Source organism: Orcinus orca, chromosome 15 (assembly GCF_937001465.1).
Source record: "Orcinus orca chromosome 15, mOrcOrc1.1, whole genome shotgun sequence".
NCBI lineage: Eukaryota > Metazoa > Chordata > Mammalia > Artiodactyla > Delphinidae > Orcinus > Orcinus orca.
In genome coordinates this window covers 39,306,499-39,315,854 of record NC_064573.1, presented here as the reverse complement: position 1 = coordinate 39,315,854, position 9,356 = coordinate 39,306,499, and the positions used below count along the sequence as shown (strand labels likewise).

At 47.4% G+C, this 9,356-nt stretch overlaps 1 long non-coding RNA gene across 1 annotated transcript in view; it reads right to left on the bottom strand.

The window, feature by feature from the left end:
• Positions 1-1,623: 1,623 nt before the first annotated feature.
• Positions 1,624-9,356, bottom strand: part of LOC117198016 (uncharacterized) — a 43,516-nt gene continuing 35,783 nt past the window's right edge. Inside the window, exons 3-4 of the long non-coding RNA XR_004478930.2 lie at positions 2,939-4,762; positions 1,624-2,512 (exon numbers count right to left, since the gene is read on the bottom strand). This is a non-coding gene — a long non-coding RNA (uncharacterized LOC117198016). The remainder of the gene's footprint in view (positions 2,513-2,938; positions 4,763-9,356) is intronic.

The following is a 9,356-nucleotide window of genomic DNA, read 5'->3' as shown; positions in this document are numbered from 1 at the left end:
AACAGTGTAGCAATAGGAAGGCAGAAAGTGGGGCTTCCCAGGTGGCGCAGTGGTTAAGAATCCACCTGCCGATGCAGGGGACACGGGTTTGGGCCCTGGTCCGGGAAGATCCCACATGCCGTGGAGCAACTAAGCCCGTGCACCACAATTACTGAGCCTGTGCTCTAGAGCCCGCGAGCCACAACTACTGAGCCTACGCAGCACAACTACTGAAGCCCGCATGCCTAGAGCCCGTGCTCTGCAACAAGAGAAGCCACCGCAATGAGAAGCCCGTGCACCGTGCTCGCCTCAACTAGAGAAAGCCCACGTGCAGCAATGAAGAACTAATGCAGCCAAAAATAAATAAAATAAATTAATTAAAAAAATAATAAAAAGAAAGGCAGAAAGTGTTTCCCATGGACCTCTTCATTAACGTGCTGAGCATCAGCTGAGCCATTTGGTCCACTCTCTTCTGTCCAGACCATGCCCAGAGTACAAAGGAAGGGGCTCTTTCTCACCGCTTATCAAACAGCTGAGAGATTTAGTTTTCAAACTCTGGGGCAGGGCCTTGAAATATAAGTTCTTTCCCTTGGGCCAGAGTGGATTTCTTAGGTGGCCCCTCTCACCCCTCCCCTCCTCAAGGAGGCAGAAGTGTTAACCTTCTCAGAGTATTGGCCTCAGGGTTAGAGGGCAGGAAAAGGACTCTTCCAGCCCCAGTTTTTCTCTGTCTGCTGCACGTCACTTCCTTAGAAGTAAAGGATGCATTATCTACTATTTGGAAAAGTTTTATCAAAGGGAAGTTGTTCTAAGAAACATAATAGTTAGCATCTAGAATGTGCACTTCACAGCTGGGCCAGGCGATGAAATGGATCAGTGGCTTCTGCATTTTGAAAAGAGAAAAACATAGTGGCTGTCATCCTTCAACAGCGAGTATATCGAATGATATTTTGTAATTAATCCTACTCCTCTGAGACAAAGAATAAAAGATCTGGAATAGCTCAGTTCCCTCCATCCGAGCATAAGGAAAGAAGCATTGCGGTAATATCAGGACTGCCACCTTCAACAGCACCTGCCAGATTTTAAGAGGAGATTTTCTTCTGCCAACATCATTCTCCTCTCCCCCACTGCTAGAGAACTGGCTGAATTTCCCCTTCTCATGTAGCATCTTTTTTTGATAAAGTATAACAACTATAGTAACACATTAGAAGAAATAAATATCACACAGAGGAAAGGCTTCAGTGTTTGCTGAAGGTACCAACTGCACCGGTCTCCAGGGTTACTGGGTTGATTTGCATCAGACTCCTGTTCTCTTCTCCACCACCCCATCCCTTCCCTGCTTCCTGGAGACCCTGTGAGACAAAGTCCCCATCCTAGCAAATGGCATTTGCACATTTCTACACAGGACTCACCCCCCCGCCCCCCACACACACACACCAACTCACAGCTCTTGCTGCCGGCGCCTGGTTGGACGCATCCACGTGTTTCCAGGCAGCTCATGCCCAATGAACTGAAGCTTTGAGCCATGACCTCAGCAGGAAGGACTTGCAGCCTAGCTCCCAGCCAGGTTGCAGTCATCCGGGAATAAGAACTGTGTTGCTGCAGATGTTCATCTGACCCTCTTGTGCAGGAGCTGAGGGTCTGGGGAAAAAGAGGGGGATAGTCCCACAGTCTGAGTGGAGGGTCGCATCACTGATGCTCAGAGCTTTCCTCACTAACAGGTAACTTCTATAATCATAACAAATCTAGACTTTAAAAAGAAAGAAATGAGCTCTGCCCTCCTCACTTCCAAGCTGGGCAGGGAGGAACAGAGGAACAAGAGCCTCTTCCTTTGTCTAGGCAGTATGGTTCATAAAGCACTTGGTGAAAGCTGGGTCTGCCCAGGAAAACAGAAATCCCTCTAGGTCTTTGAAAAGAGGAACTTAATACAGGGGATCAGTTGATGAAGCTACAGGAGCGCAGAGGAATTCAACAGGAAACAGTGGAAAAGCAGAGATTAGCCACAGCAGGAAGCCACAAACACACCAGGGCCCGTGAAGACAGTGGGAGCAGAGGGTGGGACCAGGGGCCAAAACCAGGTCTCCTGCAGATACTGAAACTGTGAGATGGCCCCATGGGAGCTGGGACCATAAGGCAGGGGCTGCGTGGCAGAAGCTGGAGCCTTGAAGGGAACACAGCCACTGCTGAGATGCAAGAGCAGAGGGAGAGAGTAAAGCAGTAGGGAATTTCCTCCCCTCCCTCCAGTTTTCCACCAGGCCTCCCGTGGCATGCCTCCCAAGGTCAGTGGTAAAGAAGCCGTGAAATGTAGTTCCTTACAATCAAAAGAGGTGCACAGGAAGGGCTGGGGTGGATCTGAGGCACACCGGGCACCCAGTCTTTCCTTTCACCCTGGTTACAGACCAGGAGGACTGAGATGAAGATCAAAAGGTTAGATGGCCATCCCTCAGTAAACACCAGCTTAGCCCCTCTGGCACCATCACACCCTTGGAAGTGAGACAGGAGATAGCTGGGCCGCTGGGCAGCTGGAGCTTGTCTCCTGCAGACATTTCAAGGGAAAGATAAAGGCAGGAACAGAGAGGAGCTGAGCTCTGCCTGAGTAAAAAGATAAGACGACCACATTTTTCATTCTTGAGGTCAAGGAGACCTCCCCGACTACACATGCGCAAAAAAAGGTTCCTCAGGAGTCAAAAAAGGGAGGGGGTGTTAGCCCATAGTACGTCCTGACAGCCTCCCAGAGCCCTCGCGCTGGAATCCATCTTGGCTAAAAGACGTGCGCCCACGTCGTGGAGTGCCCTGAGTCAGACCAGATACGGGCACAAAGCCAGATGAAGCAAGATGATTGGCTAGAGGAAACCCAGAAAACTGCCCCCATATAAAGTTTAAGCCACCCCCAAAGCACGTGACTCTCCGAGCCCCCTCGCGTGTCTTTCCACACGTACTTGTTTTCTAATAAACACTTTACCTGCTTCACTACCTTCTGTCTCCTTGTTGAATTTTCTTCAGAGAAGACAAGGACCAAGGTCCTGTTTCAAGCCCGCTGGCCCTTGTGGTCTAGGCATTAAGATTCCTGGTTTTCACCGAGGCAGCCCGGATTCAATTGGCAGTCAGGAAACTAAGATCCTGCTTCAAGTGGCCGCACCTGTGGCCCCCACCCCCGCCCCGTCCCGCCCCGCCCTGCCCGAGCTCAGAAGGGGGAGCAAGGATATGCTCTGAGGTGGGGGTGAAAGAAGATTCCACAAAGACTTTGGGAGATCCCAGGGCAAGGGCTGAGAGGGCCACAGTGCGAGTTCGCTCAGGCTGGACTCCTAGGATGGGTGGGTTCTGGGGTCTAAGAGTTAGGGTGTCTTGGACAGCAGCAGAAATTTAAACCCTCAAGTTCCATTTGAGGACCTGGGCTAGAGGTGGTCCATGTTACAACGGAGGGAGAGAAATTAGACCGGGGCTTCCAGCTGTGTAAAGGTGCTTTTTTTTTTAACCATGTCATGGGCTTGCATTGGACAACCATTTGTTATTTGAACCCCTAATGCTTCGCACTCTAACGAAACTGTCCCCCCACTTTGTAAGGCTGGTGGTGGGTGTGCTGCTGTGAGCTGAGCTAGCTTACCGCTTATGAGTCCAGGTGGGCCGGGGCCAGAGTCCAACACCACCGTCTACAGTCCTGGCCGTGGACACCTTATTGAACCTTTCAGGTTCCTCTCCTGGAAGATGGGGGTGCTGACACCTACCTCGCAGAGAGCTGTTATGAGGACTACGTGAGACAGCGAACTTGGCAACAAAGCACTTAGCACAGAGCCTGGCTCCCGGAAAGGGCTCAGATAATGGCAGCACTGGCCTGCGGGTGAGACAAGGCTCTCACAGCCTTACCAGGATCACCCACCCGCCAGGACCCCTGGATGCTCTGATCCTGGGCTGGGCCAGTGAGAACACACAGCAAAGAACAGTCTCCTTGTCACCTGCCTTCACAGCTGGGCGGTAAAGGGTTGAAGGCAGCCAATCGCCTTCCCAGCCTGTGGCGCCTTACTCACAAAAAACAAACAAATCACAGCCTGTCAAGTCCCAGAAGCGAGCGAGATCGGAAGAATGCACATTGCCTGGCAAAATGTACCACCCTCAGCTGCCCATGGAAGTCCTGTTATGTTGAGAAAGAAAGTCAAAGGCCCTCGCGGAGACGGGAAACCTGACACCCCTTCCCACTGTCGAGGGGTCCGGGCTGGGTACTGTGGGGGACGGGTGGGGTGAAGGAGCAGTCAGGGCACCGGTGGTAATGGACAGACGCCTCTGAAACTCACAGGTCGCCGTCTGTCTTCTGTGGGCGGCGCAGGAGCCGGGAGGGCCTCCCTGGACCCGGCGACCACAGGGAGGGCAGAGGCTAACGGAGGGGGTTAGCTACTGGTTATCTCAGGGCCTGGGGGACCAGCACACAGGGGTGGCTGAGGCAGGGGAGGGGGAACGGGGCGAGAGGGTCCTGAGCTCTGTGGCAAGACCCAGGGGGTGAGTCGGACAAACAGCAGTGAAGGTCACAGGTACGGGTCAGCCCTTCACTCACCCGAGTGGGTGCCCAAGGCGGCCTGTAAAGATACACAGCTTCCTCTAAGCCTCCTGCAAACGCGAGTGGCTCCTGGAGGGACCTGCTCAGCGTCTTCTGCGCTTTTCAGCCATGACTCCAGGACGGGGTTTTCTTTCCTTCGAAAGATTGGATTCACACAACGCCCGATTCCACTCCCCACCGCTGTCAGGGTGCAGTCACAGTAGCTCTGCAGTTCTGTGTATTGTCAAGATAATGACCCTTCAAGAAAAGAAGAAACTACCGTTCTTGGAGGGATGGAGAAAGAGGACAGAAAGCTCTAGAAACTCCAAGGAGGGCACGGCCTCTGGCCAGGGTGAGATAGAGCTTCAGCAAAGGGCAGAGGCAGGACCACAGAGCATATTCTGGGGACAGTAAGTCTTTCTATGTGTCTGGAATGGTGCGCCGGGGAGGTATCTTCTATCCACGGGTATATATTGGGTTAATGATAACACGTAACACACGTAATCCAGGCTTTACCGATATTTGTTCCCTTGAATTTGGGGGGAAGAATCTGAGCTTCATCTGACTGAATCAACAGTCAAATGGTGACCCCCAGGCATTCTTGGTGAGGTGGGACCATGGTGGCTCAGCAGCGGGGGCCCTGGACGACAGTCCCTTATCACAGGGTCACAGGGGTGACAGGCCTCATGGGCCAGCCTGATTCAGTGAGCGCTGACAAAGATTCTTTGCTTGACCAAACTTCAGTCAGGTTCCCAAATCTTCTCCAAGCCCATCTCTGCACTTGCTTGTAAAATACAGTTTCAGCAAGCATCAGCTCCCCTAACCTCAATATCTGATCAGTTTCCTCGTCCCCCTCGTTTCCCAGGTGGTATCTGATCACCCCTGGCCTGCCTTCAGCAAGAATCCTGTTAGTCTGGTTTAGCCAGAGTTCCCTCTTACTGCTGATGCTTCCTCGTAGGAATTTTCCACACACTGACTCCCACCCTGATCCTTGGCTACAAATTCCCACTTGCCTGTGCGGTATTCAGAGTTAAGTCCAGTCTCTCTCCCGCTGCAGAATCCCATTGCAGTGGTCTCTCTACCTATCGCCACGGTCCTGAACAAAAGCTGCCTTACGATCTTTGGTAAACAGCATGAATCATTTTTTCTTTAACAGGCCCACCTGCCTCCCCACTCGTCCCCCACCTGTCACCACCAGCCACAAACACTGATTTCCCTCCCCCCTTGCCACACCTGTGGGTCTGATGGGAGGCCCCCAGCTTGGCGCTGCTCTTGCCGATGAAAGCACTTCTCCACCTCTGCCCCTGGCACCTGAAAGTTGCCATGGTGGTGCCTTTCCACAGGTACAATGCCGCAAATTGGGCCCTGCCCCCGAAATATATTCTATACCATACAAATACTAAAAGTGGTCACAAAAGTACATTACGATAAAATATAAACAGATGCTTTAACAAACATTTGTTAAGTGAAATTGACTATTTAATATACAAGCTGCCATGAATAGTATCTTAGGCAGAGTTTTTTGCCTAGACCAAATTGGCCGACACTGTTCCTTTTTTTTTTAAGTTAACAGGAAATATAGAAGTTTTCCTGCACTTCTTCCTCTTCCTCATTCCCTTCCTCTCAGTTCAAGCTTAAAGCCCTCAGGTAGGGCAGAGCAAGGTGGAAGGAAGTAATGGTGGCTCAGGGCAGTATGGGAGAGCCCAGTCGGGGTCTGGAGGATGTCTGGTGAGGGCACAGCACAGCACGGGATTTCTGAGCCCAGGTGACATGAGGGCATCAGAGGGAAGCCTGAGGCAAGAGAGTGGCTACATACATACGTGGATATGTTAAGGCAAAGGGATGCCAGGTTTCTCACTGACAGAAAAGAAAGTTACAAATAAGGAAGGAAAAAATAAAATGAATCCTGCGGTGCTGAAACTGACTGTCAGTGTGAACTCACGTTGTCATATATATAGGAATAAAGACAGAGATAAATATAGATGCAAATGTTTGTGTGTGTGTAGATAAAAGTACATATAGGGCTTCCCTGGTGGCGCAGTGGTTGAGAGTCCGCCTACCAATGCAGGGGACACGGTCGTGGAAGATCCCACATGCCGCGGAGAGGCTGGGCCCGTGAGCCATGGCCACTGAGCCTGCGCTCCGCAACGGGAGAGGCCACAACAGTGCGAGGCCCGCGTGCCGCAAAAAAAAAAAAAAAAAAAAAAAAAAAAAAGAAAAGTACATATATATATATATATTCCCTAACCCTGGCCACACCTGGAAGCAGTGGTACCACAAAAGCAATGAGCCCACTTAACTCCCCAATCTTGGCTTTTTAATATCATTCCCAACTGAAAGAAACCAGGGCTCCTTAGAGAAATGGCTGATTCCAGGGCTGGGGCAGGGAACCTACAAGATGAGCCTGGGATATCTTATTGTGCCAGAAAGTAGGAAAGTGCTCAAAGAACAATAGGGATATGTCAAAAGGACTTTGGCCTACAGGTCAAATCTGAGACAATTTTAGCATCAAAATAGTTGATAGTGTCAATGCCTATAGTTGAACCAGTTGGGTTTACTACTCATTACAGTGAGGGCGAATGCATACCATAAGTAACCATGGGGTATCTCAGTAAGAGGATGTCAGAAACTATTACAGGATCCGGCTTCTGTTTTGGAGGGTTTGGGGAGAGTCCAAGAACATGGGGTTTGCTCTGAATCACACACTGTCAGGAAGCAGAGACATTTCTATGATTGGTGCCTCAACAAATCTTATCTATAGGGAGGGCAGACTAGAGCAGGGATCAGGCTGTAACAGTCAAGAAGAAGCAGTCACTCATATTAGCCGGGAGAGAGGGATATTTGGTATTTTGTGGGTTGCATCTTGCTTTTGTCTATGCCTAGACAAAATTATTAAGTGGCCTTGTTTTGTATCAATTTGCCATGGTCTCAAAGTGGCCTTGTCTGATGTTGGTGCTCTGTGAGATGATTTGTGTCCGACAGAAGAGGATACGTGGCCCAGTTTGAGCACCAGGCCAGCTTTGAACAGTGACGCCCAGCTGAAAGCATCACACCAGGTCCTAGATCTCAGGAATGCCTTTTTCTTTATCAATAATAATGACATAACTTATTGGACAAAATAAGACTCTATGAATCCATATAGATATAAAGTAACTGATTAACTAAATTAGGAATATGATGAGAAATTTCTTTAAATTAATAGACTTTGTTTTAGAGCAGTTTTAGGTTTATGGGAAAATTGAACAGAGAGTACAGAGTTCCCATATATTTCACACACACACACAGAGTTTCCGCTATTATTAACATCTTGTATTAGTGTGGTACATTTGTTACAATTTATGAGGTAATATGACTCATAAACCAAAGTCTATAGTTTATGTTAGAGTTCACTCTTTGTGTTGTACATTCTGTGGGCTTTGATGAATGTGTAATGAATGTATCCACCATTACAGTATCAGCAGAATAGTTTTACTGCCCTAAAATCCCCTGTGCGCCACCTGTTCTTCCCTCATTCTGAACCCTGGCAACCACCGGTCCTTTTACTGTCTCCCTAGTTTTGCCTTTTCCAGAATGTCATATAGTTAGAATCATATAATATGTATTCTTTTCAGATTGGCTTCCTTCACTGGGCAATATGCTTTTAAGTTTCCTCATTGTCTTTTTATGACTTTATAGCTCATTTATTTTTATTGCTGAATAATACTCCATCGTATGGATGTACCATTTGCTTATCCATTTACTTATTAAAGGATATCTTGGTTGCTTCCAATTTTGGGCAATTATGAATACAGCTGCTATAAGTATATGCAGGTTTCTGCATGGATATGTTTTCGACTCATTTGGGTAAATACCAAGGAGTACAATCACTGGATCGTATGGTAAGCCTATGTTCAGTTTTGTAGGAAACTTCCAGACTGTCTCCTAAAGTGGCTATACTGCCTTGCATCCCCACTAGCAATGAATGAAACGTGATAATTACATATGTTGTGATATTCTGGATGGGATCTTGGAACAGAAAAAGAACATTAGGCAAAAACCAAGGGAATCTGAATAAAGTGTGGACTTTAGTTAATAATGTATGCATAGTTAATAATGTATGCATAATAATGTATGCATAATAATAAATAATACTAATGCACTGGTTGTGACAAATGTACCACAGGAGTGTAAGATGTTAAAATAGGGGAAACTCGGTACAGGGTACACTGAATTCTCACACTATCTTTGAAATTTTTTTGTAAATCTAAAACTATTCTGAAACAAGATGTTTATTTAAATATTTTGAAAAGAAATGGCAGAATATCACCATATACCCCAGGGAATGAATACAGGCATTAAGTATCAGTGACTGCTATGATCACAAAAAGAGAGACAACCAGACATTATGTGTTTCCTGCTGTCTTGCTAAAAGAATTGAACTTGAATCTGGTCCAATTTCTGGCTCCAGCTGTCAATTTGTAGGAAATGCAGAAGACAGAGGAACATGTTGCTTTGTACCATAACCAACAGAATCCATTATCACCTATCAATAGTGAAAGAAACTTCAAAATGAAAAACTAGGAAAGAGAATGTAGCAACATACGAAAAAACAATACCCCACCATCACCATCTATTTTTAAAGACTAAAAAGAAAGAAGAGGTTAAAAATAAACAAAAAAGCAGACTCAAAATTAATTTCATTTGGAGATGATATAGATATATACCTGGAAAAACCAAAATAATCAACTGAAAACTGTTAGAAATAAGAGAATTCAGCAAACTGGTTAAAAAACTTAGTAAACAAAATGATTGCTTTGCTACATGCAACAATAACTAGCTAACAAACAGAACAGAACAAAAGATTCCACTTCAA